Genomic DNA, 14211 nt, shown 5'->3' with positions numbered 1-14211 from the left:
TATATGTTCTCTGATTTAGTACATTTTAGGTTAGTTTCATTTCTAGAAAAGTTTTATATATTTAGGAGAGGAAAAAGGAAAATAAGAAGAGGAAAAAGGAGAAGAAGAGGAGAGGAAGAAAAGGAAGAGGAGAAGAAGATGAGAGGAAGAAAAAGGAAGAGGAGAAGAAGAAAAAATAGAAAAAATTTCTATTTTTTCTTCTTCTCCTCTTTTTTTTTCTTCTTTTTTTCTTTGATCTTCTCCTCTATTCCTTTCTGCTTCTCCTCTTTTTATTTCTTCTTCGTATTCTTATGTTTTATCGGGTCTGTCGTCGGCGATATATCCCTCCCGATAACTTCAACACGAGGGGGGGTCGATATACCCCCTCCCGATAACTTCAACACGAGGGGGGGTCGATATACCCCCTCCCAATAACTTCAACACGAGGGGGGGTCGATATATATACCACCTCCCGATAACTTCAACACGAGGGGGGGGGGTCGATATACCCTAAATAGCAAGTATCGTGGGTGTGAGATACATGTGGCCGTCGGTGTCGGACACTACATCCACGTCCCACAAGTGACGCGGGCTTCGACGCCCACGTCACTTGTGGGACGTGGATGTAGTGTCCGACACCGACGGCCACATGTATCTCACACCCACGATACTTGCTATTTAGGGTTTCCTCTACGGCTCGGCGACCCTCGACGACCCTCGTTCCCGATAAAAAAAAGAGGAAGAAGAAGAAAAAAAAGACAAGAAAGAATAGAGGAGTTCTTACTCCTCTATTCTTTCTTCTCTTTTTTTTCTTCTTCCTCTTCTTTTTTTATCCTTGAAGCGTTGTCGAGGCCACCCCAAACCCTAGAGAAGCAGTGTCGAGGCCACTAATTAATATTAGTTCTATGTTTGCCACTAATATATCCATCTGTCATGTTTGAATAATAATTTCCATGTTGTAAATATTTGTAGAAACTATGGACACCGCCCGAGACGAAGTACAAGAAGAGTTGTTGGGGGACATAATCGCACGAGGAAGTGATGCCGTCTGCTCGTTGTTTCTCAACGACACCGATGGTCTGGAAGCAGCTGGCTATGATTATGATGGCTCCGGTGACCTAATGCCGGTGCAAGAAGGAGACCGCGAGGACGGCTCCGGTGACCCAATGCCGGTGCAAGAAGGGGACCGTGATGACGTCTCCGGTGACCGAACCGAGTCCGGCCAGGTATATATATTAGTTAAGCTTGTGCTGACTAGCTAATTGATGCATTCATTGTTTTGGTATGTACACATATTAATTAAGTCTTTGTTCTTTTTTCTAGCCCTCCGGATCGAGCACAACTTCGGTAAAGAGACGAGGCCCGAAGAGAAAGTTGAGCTCGGATGAAAGGTTTGAGATCATAGCAATCGCACCCGACGGCCAACCGATTGAACCCATTCGGACAAAGAATGCATTTGTTGCTCAGTGCGGGGTTCTGGTTAGGGACAAGATCCCGATCAGCATCTAGCAATGGTTAAAGCCGGCTACAGAAGACCCTGAGGTGTCTTATGTCAATGATATGCAGAAAAATGATCTTTGGACTGAGCTGAAGTCAAATTTCACCCTACCGCCAGAGGATGATCCGGAGAAGCCAGTTAAAGAGCAATTAATCAAGTATTTTGCTCTTAAGAGGATGACAGAACTATTCAGGAGGTGGAAGAAAGAGCTGAATAAGTTTGTCGAAAATAAAGAGACACCAGAATTCAAGGGCAGATATGAGAAGATCAGAGATCACTGGCCCGCATTTGTTGCCCACAAGACATCGGAAAAGAGTAAGAAGATGTCGGCGACAAACAAGCAAAATGCTGCGAAGAAGAAGCATCACCATCGCACGGGGTCAGGTGGCTACCTCGCAGCCCGGCCTAAGTGGGCCAAGACTGAGAATGATCTGGTTGATAAAGGGATCGAACCAGAGACAATTAACTGGCTAGACCGTTGCCGGACTTGGTTCTTCGAGGCTGGCGGAACCTTGGACCCTATATCAGGGAAGTGCATTTGGACGGACGATCAAATGGAAATACCAGTCAAGAGGCTTAAGCACTATATCGAAGCAGCGCAGCAAGGGATGTTCGTTCCAGACAGAGAGAACGACGAGCTCACAATGGCCCTCGGGAATCCTGAGCACCCTGGACGGACACGAGGCACGCCAGGCTCCATTCCGTGGAAGGCTGGGTTTCCGAACGCAGGCGGTTACAAGTGCTACGAGAGGAGAAAGAAAGTGAAGCAGACCCAATTGCAGGCGCTGCACGCTAGGGTACAAGCGATAGAGGAACGAGAAGCAAATCGCAGCAAACGAACTGCCGAAGCTTCCACCAAAGCTACCCCGCCATCTCAGCGGAGAAGCAGCGTGGCTTCCACTGAGCTGCTTCAGCCGGAGCATGTCTTGACGGCTCCTGTCAGCTATCCCGTGGATTCTATCACGGAGTCTCGAAATTGCCACCTTATGACGCAGTGGATTAATATGAAGGTCAAGGCGGCTGTTGGCTCTGTTTTTCCTACTGAACCCGGCGCAACTTTTCACTGCCGGCCGATTCCAGAAGGATATGCTAGGGTGATGGTCGATGAAATAACGGAGGGATTTGAGGACCTCTAGCTTGACCACCCTACCGGTGAAGGGGAGACTCGGCTGGGTTCTGCTCTGAAGACTCCATGCCTATGGCGGAAGGAGCTCATCAACCTTCCGAACTGGACGCCTTCGCCTCCTCCTCCTCCTCCGGCGAGTCAGGGCACTCTGCCTCCTCCACCGCCTCCTCCTCCGGCGAGTGACGATCAGGGCACTCGCCCGGCTCCTTCTCCGGCGCGTGGCGGCACTCCGCCTCCTTCTCCGCCTGCGCCGGCGCGCCCGAGCAGCCAGCCTCCTCCTTCTCCACCTCGTCAGCAAGGGCGGAAGAGACCTGCTGCCGCTCCGGCTGCTCCGGCGCGTCATAGTCCTCCTCCGCCTCGTAAGCAAGTAAAGAAGAGAACCGCTCCGTCTGCTCTGCCGGCGTCTAGCAGTACAGCCAGAGGCGGGACGACATACAAATTCGGTCATTCTCTGAAGACTCCAGAGAAGTTACCATACGAGAGGACCCCGGAGGAGAATGCCGAGATCGCGCGAGAAGAAGTGAGGAACTTCTTTGAAGGGGTGAAAGCAAAGAAACATCCACCTCCGGAGGAGAAGGTAGATCCCGTGAAAGCGAAGCGCACTCTGGCTGCCCTGACAAAACCACCCAAGTCTCCACCGAAAAGAAACTATGAGCGCATTATTGGAAAGGAATTTGCCGAAGCAGAGCGGTCGGGAAGTACTGTTAGTGATCAAAGGCTGAAAGAACGACGAGTTGGGAAACAAATTGCCCAGCTCGGCGAACAAGCAAAGCAATCGTGCCCCCCGCTCAAGGTGCCTAGCGACATCGTCGCTAATGATCCGAGGATGGTGCCCGGTTATAGCAATCTTGGAGATTACATGCCCGACGATGTACATTATGATTTCATGGAGGTGCAGATACCAAGATACGAGTACGAGGAGCCTCTCGTCAAAGATGAAAGATCTCTATCAACGATGATGCGAAGATTGCATGATTGGTACTTGAAAATCTGCAGAGAGTCTGGGGGGAGGAGTACTTTGTATGTGAGAGTTAAAAAGGAGCATGACCTCGTTGGAATTGAACTGTTGCCTGTTCCATTTGAGGAGTTCTTTCAGTTTTTCAATCAATTGGCCCTTGATAAAACAACGGTCACCTGCTACTGTCTGTAAGTAGTACTACTTCTGTCATTAAGTCTCTCTATATAGCTCAGCTCTTTCATTGCATGTATTTATAATTATCCTCGCTATATTATGCAGATTGAAGATTGCCAAATTGAAGAAAAGACAAATCGGTGATATTGGGTTCATTAACACAAATCTCATAGATGCAACTGAGGTTAAATATCGTGCCGCAGATACCGAGGCCAACTTGCTACGATCGTTGGTAATAAATGAAAAAAAGATATAATACTCTTTCCTTACAACTTCAAGTGAGTGTTACTGTCTTGTGCATATTCAGTTTCCCTTATTAGTCTAGGTTATAGTAATGTAATTGATGAGTTATGCATGCGTGCACAGGTTCCACTATATTCTCCTAGAGATTAAGCTTGAGCAGGGACTAGTAACCGTCTTAGACTCGAGACGAAAAGATCCCCAGGACTATGCGGACATGACTCAAATGCTCGAGAAGTAAGTTAAATCGATCATTATCCACCATATCAGCAACTTTGTTCATTTTCTGATATATCAAGTAATTGTTTTCTTTGTCTGGCAGGGTTTGGAGAAAATTCACCAAAAAAGCTCCGGGACTCCCGAAGAAGCTGCAATTTAGACACCCGAAAATAAGTACTATAGTAGTATGTTCCGCGCATCTCCTAGTGATTCAAGCGCTAGTTTCATCAATACCATTTGGCATTCTTGCTTATCAGTTTGATTGACCTCTATTTCTTGTAAAGTGGTTGTGGCAGGAACAAGGGAATGATTTCTGTGGATACTACGTTTGCGAGTCCATCCGCCACACGACCTGTGAGCGGGGCTACTCTGACGAACAATATGAAGTGCGTAAATAACAACATTCACAATTTTATTTTATTACCATCATTTGTGTTGAGTTTCATTCATTCATATATATATGTATTGACCCCCTTCTTCAAATTAGATGTTTCAGAAGCAAGATGAACTCCTAGCACCAGCTCGCATGCGAGCAATTCAAGAGGAATTGGCGGCATTCTTTCTTGACCACGTGATCGTTGAAGACGGAGAATACTATGTGGACCATGAGTCCGTATGTTAGGACACTAGTAGAAAACAGGGCTATGGTCCAGGCTGGCTCAGCCCATTAGTCCCGGTTCAGTCTAGAACCGGGACCAATGTGGGCATTGGTCCCGGTTCGTGAGCCCAGGGGGCCGGCCGGGCCACGTGGGCCATTGGTCCCGGTTCGTCTGGACCTTTTGGTCCCGGTTGGTGGGACGAACCGGGACCAATGGGCCTCGCTCCTGGCCCACCACCATTGGTCCCGGTTGGTGGCTTGAACCGGGACCAAAGGCTTCCCTTTAGTCCCGGTTCATGTCATCAACTGGGACCAATGAGGTGCCTATATATACCCCCTCGCGCAAGAGCAGAGCACAGTGCTCTATTTTTTCTGGCCGAGGGGGAGAGGGCTTTGTGGTGCTCTAGCTCACCTCCTATGCACATGAACTAGTGATTCACACAAATTTTATAAAATTCAAATTTAAACTATTCAAAATTTTAAAACTAATGGCACTAACAGAAAGTTTATAATTTTTGTGACCTAAAATCAAAAAGAAATCACTAAAAAACTATAAGTATTTAGTTGTAAGTATAAATAAAAAATAAATAGAAAAAAATTCTATTTTTATAGTAAAGTTATTCATAAGCTAGTGATTCACACAAATTTTTAGAAATTCAAATTTAAACTATTCAAAATTTAAAACTAATGGCACTAACAGAAAGTTTATAATTTTTGTGACCTAAAAGCAAAAAGAAGTCACTAAAAAACTGTAAGTATTTAGTTTTAAGTAGAAATAAAAAAAATAAAAAACCAAAAAAAATGTAGAAATAAAAAAGAAAAAACCAAAAAAAATGCCACCTACTAGGCCTCCACGGCCTGAATACGACTAGAAACCCTACATGGGCCAGGATTCAGGCCCGCAGAGGCCCAATAGGCTTCCCACATGGCTTAGTACACTCACGTGTTTATTGCCGAATAGCTCTCTCCTATTAGAGAGTCACTCTCGAATGGGGTAGGCACATGAGTCGTCTCTATACATAATGTGCTCCGCGTCAGACCCCTTAGACTGCTTAGTGTGGGTATAATCTAAATACTGTCCAGCTAGCGAATGCAGCATAGAGCAATTGGTATTATTCTCTTTTTCTACACATCATTGGCGGTTACTTGGTGGCATCATCATCGGGACTAAAAAACTTGGTGCGGCTATCTTGAGTGCGGTGTGATGACACGCCAACCGTGACGAATTCGCCCACTATTAGTCCCGGTTAGGATGAGCAAGCGAGACAATAGGCGCTTACGACTTCACCGCCACAAGTTGTGCGCTAGCCGAAATTGGCATATGAGGGGACTAGACCCGCGAGTATGTCAGCTCACGGAAGAGAGACATAATATGTGAGCTTTTCCTCCTCGGTGTCCGTCATTTCACTCCTTCGTTCCGTGTCACTCCGTTTGCTTCTTGGTTCTATATCTTATGTACTCCTTGTGAAATTTTCTGTGGCCAATACCTCTAGTCTCTCCTATTTCGCTCCGTACTTTCACTTCTCAGTCCTTCCGTCTCCGTCAGTCGTCGTCGACCCAATGGCCGTACTTCGTCCGCGCGTACGCCGTCGCCACTGGGCATCGCCCGCCCGCCGTAGCCGCCCGTGCCGCCTCGTCTCAAGCACGGTGACGCAGTGCCGATAGCCGTCGTCCGCGCCGTCGATCCGTAGCCCGTAGATCGCCCACGCCGCCGCCGTCGAACTCCCGACTCCCGTCGCAGACCCAGAGGCGGTCACGTGTGTCGCCCACTCAACCGATAGACGCTCGAGAACCCGTCGCGTCTCCGAGGAACACGTCGTATCAGTCGCCAGCGCGAGCGCTTTTAGGTGTATGTAGATAAATAAGATGATGATGTTTATGATGTTTTTTTTCCTGTTGATGTTACCCCGAGCCCGTCGTCGCCCCGCGCCGGCGCCCTTTAGGTTGATGATATGATGATGTTGATGATATGATGATGTTTTTTTTTCTGTTGATGATATGATGATGTTTTTTTTCTGTTGATGATATGATGATGTTTTTTTTCTGTTGATGATATGATGATGTTTTTTTTCATATATGCATTTTTTCATATATGTATTAATTTTTTTAAGTTGTTAGTAGATATCGATTTTAGGTTAGTGCATTTTATCACTGATTTTAGGTTAGTTGAGCCTCTTTAGTGCATCTTATGTTTGTTGCATTTTAGGTTAGTGCATTTTATGTTAGTGGAGAGGAAAAAGTAAAATAAGGAAAAGGAAAATAAGTAGAGAAAGAAGGAGAAGAAGAAGGAGAAGACGAGGAGAGGAAGAAAAGGAAGAGGAGAAGAAGAAAAAATAGAATTTTTTTTCTATTTTTTCTTCTTCTCCTCTATTCCTTTCTTCTTCTCCTCTTTTTTTTCTTCTTTTTTTTCTTCTTTTTTTTCTTCGATCTTCTCCCCCTCCCGATAGGAAAGTTTTATATAGAAAGTTACAATTTTAGAAAAGTTTTATATATGCAAAAATTACAATTTTAGAAAAAGAAGGATAGGAAAGAAGAAAATAAGAAGAGGAAAGAAAGAAGAAGAGGAGAGGAAAAGAAGAGGAGAAATAAATAAGAAGAAGAAAAAAGAAGAAAAAGAAGAGGAGAAGGAAGAAAGGAATAGTGGAGAAGAAGAGAAAATAGATTCTTCTTATTTATTTCTCCTCTTCGAGGGGTCGAGGGTCGGGAACTAGGGTAGAGGGTCGAGGGTCGTTAAGGGGTCAAGGGTTGAGGGTTTCAGGGTCGAGGCTTCGAGGGTTCTATAGGTTCGAGGGTCGAGGGTTCCAGCAGGGTCGTCTAGGGGTCGAGGGTTCCAGGATCGTCGAGGGTTCGAGGGGTCGAGAGAGGTTTCCTAGTGTCAAAGTATTGAAGAAATCCATGCCTTCATCATTAGCCGGAAGTAACCAGGGCATGTTGGTACGAAGTTCTGCAAAGTTGTTCTGGAATGGAGTCCCGGATAGAATAATCCGCCTTTTGGTACGAATTCAGCAAAGGCCTTCCAAATAGCGATATTCGGAAGGCTCTTTCTGAACTTTGTACCAAAAAGCGAATTATCCTATCTGGGAATCCGTTCCAGAACAACTTTGAAGAGCTTCGTACCATCATGCACATGTTACTTTCGCCTAATGATGAAGACATGGTTTTGTTGAATCCTTTGACACTAGGCAACCTCCCGACCCCTCGGCGATCCTCTCGAACATGAGAGGAAGAAGAGGGTCGTCTAGGGGTCGAGGGTTCCAGGGTCGTCGAGGGTTCGAGGGGTCGAGGATCGCCGAGGGGTCGAGAGAGGTTTCCTAGTGTCAAAGTATTGAAGAAATCCATGCCTTCATCATTAGCCGGAAGAAACCAGGGCATGTTGGTATGAAGTTCTGCAAAGTTGTTCTGGAATGGAGTCCCGGATAGAATAATCCGCCTTTTGGTACGAATTCAGCAAAGGCCTTCCAAATAGCGATATTCGGAAGGCTCTTTCTGAACTTTGTGCCAAAAAGCGAATTATCCTATCTGGGACTCCGTTCCAGAACAACTTTGAAGAGCTTCGTACCATCATGCACATGTTACTTTCGCCTAATGATGAAGACATGATTTTGTTGAATCCTTTGACACTAGGCAACCTCCCGACCCCTCGGCGATCCTCTCGAACATGAGAGGAAGAAGAGGGTCGTCTAGGGGTCGAGGGTTCCAGGGTCGTCGATGGTTCGAGGGTTCGAGGGTTCTTCTCCTCTATTCTTTCTTCTCCTCTTTTTTTCTTCTTCTTCCTCTTTTTTTATCGGGAACGAGGGTCGTCGAGGGACATAGATGTAGTGTCGTCGTTGTCGATATATACCCCCTCCCAATAGCTTACTATGATTAGGTAGCTAGTTCTACGTTTGGCACTAATATATCCATCTGTCATGTTTGAATAATAATTGCCATGTTGTAAATATTTGTAGAAACTATGGACACCGCCCTAGACGAATCAACAAAAGAAGCTTTGTTGAGGGACATAATCGCAGAAGGAAGTGATGCCATCTCGTTGTTTCTCAACGAAACCGATGGTCTGGAAGGAGAGGGTGAACAAGCTGGCTACGGTGACCTAATGCCGGTGCAAGAAGAAGAACATGAGGACGGCTCCGTTGACCCAATGCCGGTGCAAGAAGGAGACCGTGATGACGGCTCCGGTGACCGAACCGAGTCTGGCCAGGTATATATATTAGTGCCCCCCGCTCGGCGAACAAGCGAAGCAATCGTGCCCCCCGCTCAAGGTACCTAGCCACAACGTCGCTAATGATCCGAGGATGGTGCCCGGTTATAGCAATCTTGCAGATTACCTGCCCGACGAAGTACATTATGAACCCATGGACATGCAGATACAAAGATACGAGTGCGGGAAGCCTCTCGTCAAAGATGAAAGATCTCTATCAACGATGATGCGAAGATTGCATGATTGGTACCTGAAAATCTGCAGAGACTCTGGGGGGAGGAGTACTTTGTATGTGAAAGTTAAAAAGGAGCATGACCTCGTTGGAATTGATCTGTTGCCTGTTCCATTTGAGGAGTTCTATCAATTTTTCAATCAATTGGCCCTTGATAAAACAACGGTCACCTGCTACTGTCTGTAAGTAGTACTACTTCTGTCATTAAGTTTCTCTATATAGCTTAGCTCTTTCATTGCATGTATTTATAATCATCCTCACTATATTATGCAGATTGAAGATCGCCGAATTGAAGAAAAGACAAGTCGGTGATATTGGGTTCATATCTCATAGATGCAACTCAGGTTAAACTTCATGCCGCAGCTACCGAGGCCAACTTGCTACGATCGTTCGTAATAAATCAAAACAAAGATATAATACTCTTTCCTTACAACTTCAGGTGAGTGTTACTGTCTTGTGCGTATTCGGTTTCCCTTATATATTAGTCAAGGTTATAGTAATGTAATTCATGAGTTATGCATGCGTGTGCAGTTTCCACTATATTCTCCTAGAGATTAAGCTTGAGCAGGGACTAGTAACCGTCTTAGACTCAAAACGAAAAGATCCCCAGGACTATGCAGACATGACTCAAATACTCCAGAAGTAAGTTAAATCGATCATTATCCTCCATATCAGCAACTTTTTTCATTTCCTGATATCAAGTAATTGTTTTCTTTGTCCGGCAGGGTTTGGAGAAAATTCACCAAAACAGTTCCGTGACTGCCGAAGGAGCTGGAATTTAGACACCCGAAAGTAATTACTATAGTAGCATGTTCCGCGCATCTCCTAGTGATTCAAGCGCTAGTTTCATCAATACCATTTAGCATTCTTGCTTATCAGTTTGATTGACCTCTATTTCTTGTAAAGTGGTTGTGGCAGGAACAAGGGAATGATTTCTGTGGATACTACATCTGCGAGTCCATCCGCCACACGACCTGTGAGCGGGGCGGGTACTCTAACGAACAATATGAAGTACGTAAATAACAACATTCATAATTTTATTTTATTACCATCATTTGTGTTGAGTTTCATTCATTCATATATATATATATGTATTGACCCCCTTCTTCAAATTAGATGTTTCGGAAGCGGGATGAACTCCTAGCACCAGCTCGCATGTGAGCAATTCAAGAGGAATTGGCGGCATTCTTTCTTGACCACGTGATCCCTGAAGACGGAGAATTCTATGTGGACCCTGAGTCCGTATGATTATATTTGTAAGAGATAATTATTGTATATATGTAGCCGGTAGTGTCAGATCGATATACGAGAACTTGTTGTTCGACCAATCTCTCGGAGAAGGAGAGGTGGTCGATATCACTTCTCTCTGTATGCATATATGTTCATGACGATCTTCTGTTTCCTTCGTTTGCTTACTAGCTAGCCAGCGTGTCTAGTCCTCTCTATACGTATGTATAGTACGTAGCGTCGACCAAGCACGGACATAAGAGAGGACACTTCTTTCTATTAATTATAGCTAGCTAACACAATATATGAAACACCTAAATTAACCCCCCAAAACCCCCAACCCCCCCTTTCAAAAAAAAAACAAAAACCCCAGCCACAGAAATGCTGACGCGTGGATGCCTATTGGTCCCGGTTGGTGCCACCAACCGGGACCAAAGGGTCTCCTGACTGGGCTCTGCGCACTGCCCACGTGGAGGCCCATCAGTCCCGGTTCTGGATTGAACCGGGACTAAAGGGTCGGGGCATTAGTACCGACACTTTAGTCCCGGTTCAGGAACCGGGACTAAAGGCCCTTACGAACCGGGACTATAGGCCCTTTTTCTACCAGTGGGAGATTATATTTGTAAGAGATAATTATTGTATATATGTAGCCGGTAGTGTCGGATAGATATACGAGAACTTGTTGTTCGACCAATCTCTTGGAGAAGGAGAGGTGGTCGATATCACTTCTCTCTGTATGCATATATGTTCATGACGATCTTCTGTTTCCTTCGTTTGCTTACTAGCTAGCCAGCGTGTCTAGTCCTCTCTATACGTATGTATAGTACGTAGCGTCGACCAAGCACGGACATAAGAGAGGACACTTCTCTCTATTAATTATAGCTAGCTAACACAATATATGAAACACCTAAATTAACCCCCCAAAACTCCCAAACCACCCCCCCCCCTCTCAAAAAAACAAAAACCCCAGTCACAGAAATGCTGACGCATGGATACCTATTGGTTCCGGTTGATGCCACCAATCGGAACTAAAGGCCCTCCTGCCTGGGCTCCGCGCACAGGCCACGTGAAGGCCCATCTGTCCCGCTTCTGAATTGAACCGGGACTAAAGAGACAGGGCATTAGTACCGACCCTTTAGTCCCGGTTCAGGAATCAGGACAAAAGGTCCTTACGAACCGGAACAATAGGCCCGTTTTCTACTACTGTATATACGTAAACCTTGTCAGTCTCAATAAACTACTCCCTCTATCCCAAATTACTTGTCGCAAAAATTCGGGACAGAGGGAGTATGAAATAAGAGTACATGAAAAGAAGAAAATCATGTTTTTCGCCGCAGAAGAAGAAAGAAAGAATCCCCAATTCTGTTTTTCTGGCTGCCCGTACGAGAATCGCCATCGAATTTCTCCGAAAACATGCTGGAATTAATGCCCAGGCACCGATTGGACCACGCGATATCTCTCGTTAGATTTGAGAGGAGCCGCTGCCCGGCCATTCCCTCAACAAGATTCCCCGTTAGCTGGACGCGTGATAGAGCATTCGAGAGGCAGCAAGCATGCAAGCAGATGAACAGCGCGGTTTGGCCCTGGTCCTGTCTTCGCGCGGCGCATACACCCATCAACAGAAGAAAGCGGACAAACACAGCGTGATGATTCCAGAGCAAAAATGGAGTCGCTCTCCACCTCCTTTCTCTCCTGGCTCACACACACATTTGCATCGTCGTCCACCCAATAATTGTTCCGAGCACAGCCGACGACAGGGAGACGCGGACGCGTACGTTCCATCCACTAATCACGGGAAAGATTCCGGCCGACGTCGCCGTCGCCACTAATCTAGCACCGTCTTTCGCTAGTTAATTTCGGCGGCACCACACCACACAGCTTATCATTAGGAGAAAAGACAAGAGAAGAATCTATCTACCATATACTCATATCTTAATTATGCCGCCGAAGCATGCAGCGCAACGCAACCACTCCACATCGATCGCGGTCGCTCTTCTCTTGTCAGCACACGAAAGGGAATTTAAAAGGTGGTGACCGCCGGACCGGGAGCGGCCATGCGCGCACGGCCACGTCACTGGGCGGCGCCGCACCACGCTCCTCCGCCAATGGTTTCTCCACGCGGCGTGCTCCCATTGGCCGGGAGGCCCGCCCTTCATCCACAGCTGGGCCCACTCGCGGCTTGGGCGGCCGGAGCAGCCGAAACGTCCATGTCCGGCCGTCTATAGTAGAGCGCAAAGACGAGAGCTACCACTAGCTCCTTGTTCTACTAGTTTAGAGATTACTACTCCATCTGGCGTGCGCGTTGTTCTTGGATTAGTTGTGTGGCGTCCATCTCCAATCATTCCTACCTTTTGCTTATAATCTATGCTCATCCGTATGCAACACAACGGGATTAGGTACGCACAATGCCACAATTGAGTTCATGATACCGACGATTTTTGTTAGTGATGTATATATATATGACCAACAACAGGCCAGCTGGCCGTACCTTTGCGGTTTTGTTAACAATATATCTGATTATTTGCGCTTTAGTGGAAAGCACAACCCCAATTTAGTGAAAAAAGTGCAAGTTGCACTTTTTACTTATCCGAAGTGTTTTTTTTTTGCACCCTTTGTCATAAACAATTTAGATATATGACCGGCAATAGTCTCGCTGGCCATAGTGTTGTGGTTCTTTTAATCATATCTAATTAATTGCGCTTTAGTGCAAAGTGCCTTCGCCACGAACGACACATGCGCCTCCCTCACCCCGCCGCCTACCTCCCCCATCTCCCTGTCCCTCTCATCGCCGCTGCAGACAACAACGGTGGCATGGAACGTGGCCATGTGGTTCGGGCCCTCACGTCGGTCGGTATAAGCCATGTTGCATTGATAGGATTCAACTGTATTTTAGGCATGCACAAACAATGTTGATAATTTCTGTTCATGACATATATTTACGAGCAACAACATACTCAGTGACCGGAGTGTCATGGTATTGTTAATCATATATGATTAATTACGCTTCAGTGGAAAGTGTCCTCTAATAAATTTTTCTCCAGAAATAGTTTCGATAAACAAAGTGTTTGTTTCACCTTTTATCCAAACCAATGTAGATACATGGCCAACAATAGTCGCGCTGGCCATAGTGTTGTGTTTTAGTGAAAAGTGCCATTGCCATGAGGGACATCGGCACCCCTCTCACCCTGCCGCCTACCTCCCCATCTCCCGACCCCTCTTCTCGCTACCACAAACGACGACCGTGGCATTGAGTGTGGCCGCGTGGTCCGGGCCCTCGCGCCGGTCGATGCACGCCAGTGCCGCCCCCGATTCTTCTGGCACAGATTGTTCAACTTCAACTTGAACATCTTCGCAACATCGGACAACGACGGTGTCATGGGACATGGCGGCATCCAGGCCCTCACGCCGGTTGGTCTAGTCTGGCAACGCCCACCGCTACTTCTGGCACAAATCTTTAGCTTCAACTTGAACATTCCTCGCGTCGGGTAGGTAGGATCGGCTTGATTGTAGTTATGCATAAACAATGCTGACAATTTTTGTTCGCATTCCCATAGTGTCAAGAATCTCGCTTCCCATGGTGTCATGGTTTTGTTAAGCATACCTGATTAACTGTGCTTTAGTGGAAAGTGCAACTTCAATTTAGTGAAAACAATGTAAATTGCATTATTTACTTATCCCTTGCGTCGGTCTATGTAGGCCGGCACCGCCCACCATTGCATCTGGCATAGATTGTGGAGCTTCAACTTGACCATCTTCGCCACC

Source organism: Triticum urartu, chromosome 3, assembly GCF_003073215.2.
Source record: "Triticum urartu cultivar G1812 chromosome 3, Tu2.1, whole genome shotgun sequence".
Lineage (NCBI taxonomy): Eukaryota > Viridiplantae > Streptophyta > Magnoliopsida > Poales > Poaceae > Triticum > Triticum urartu.
The sequence above is the reverse complement of the archived record's forward strand: the minus strand, read 5'-3'. Positions refer to the sequence as shown.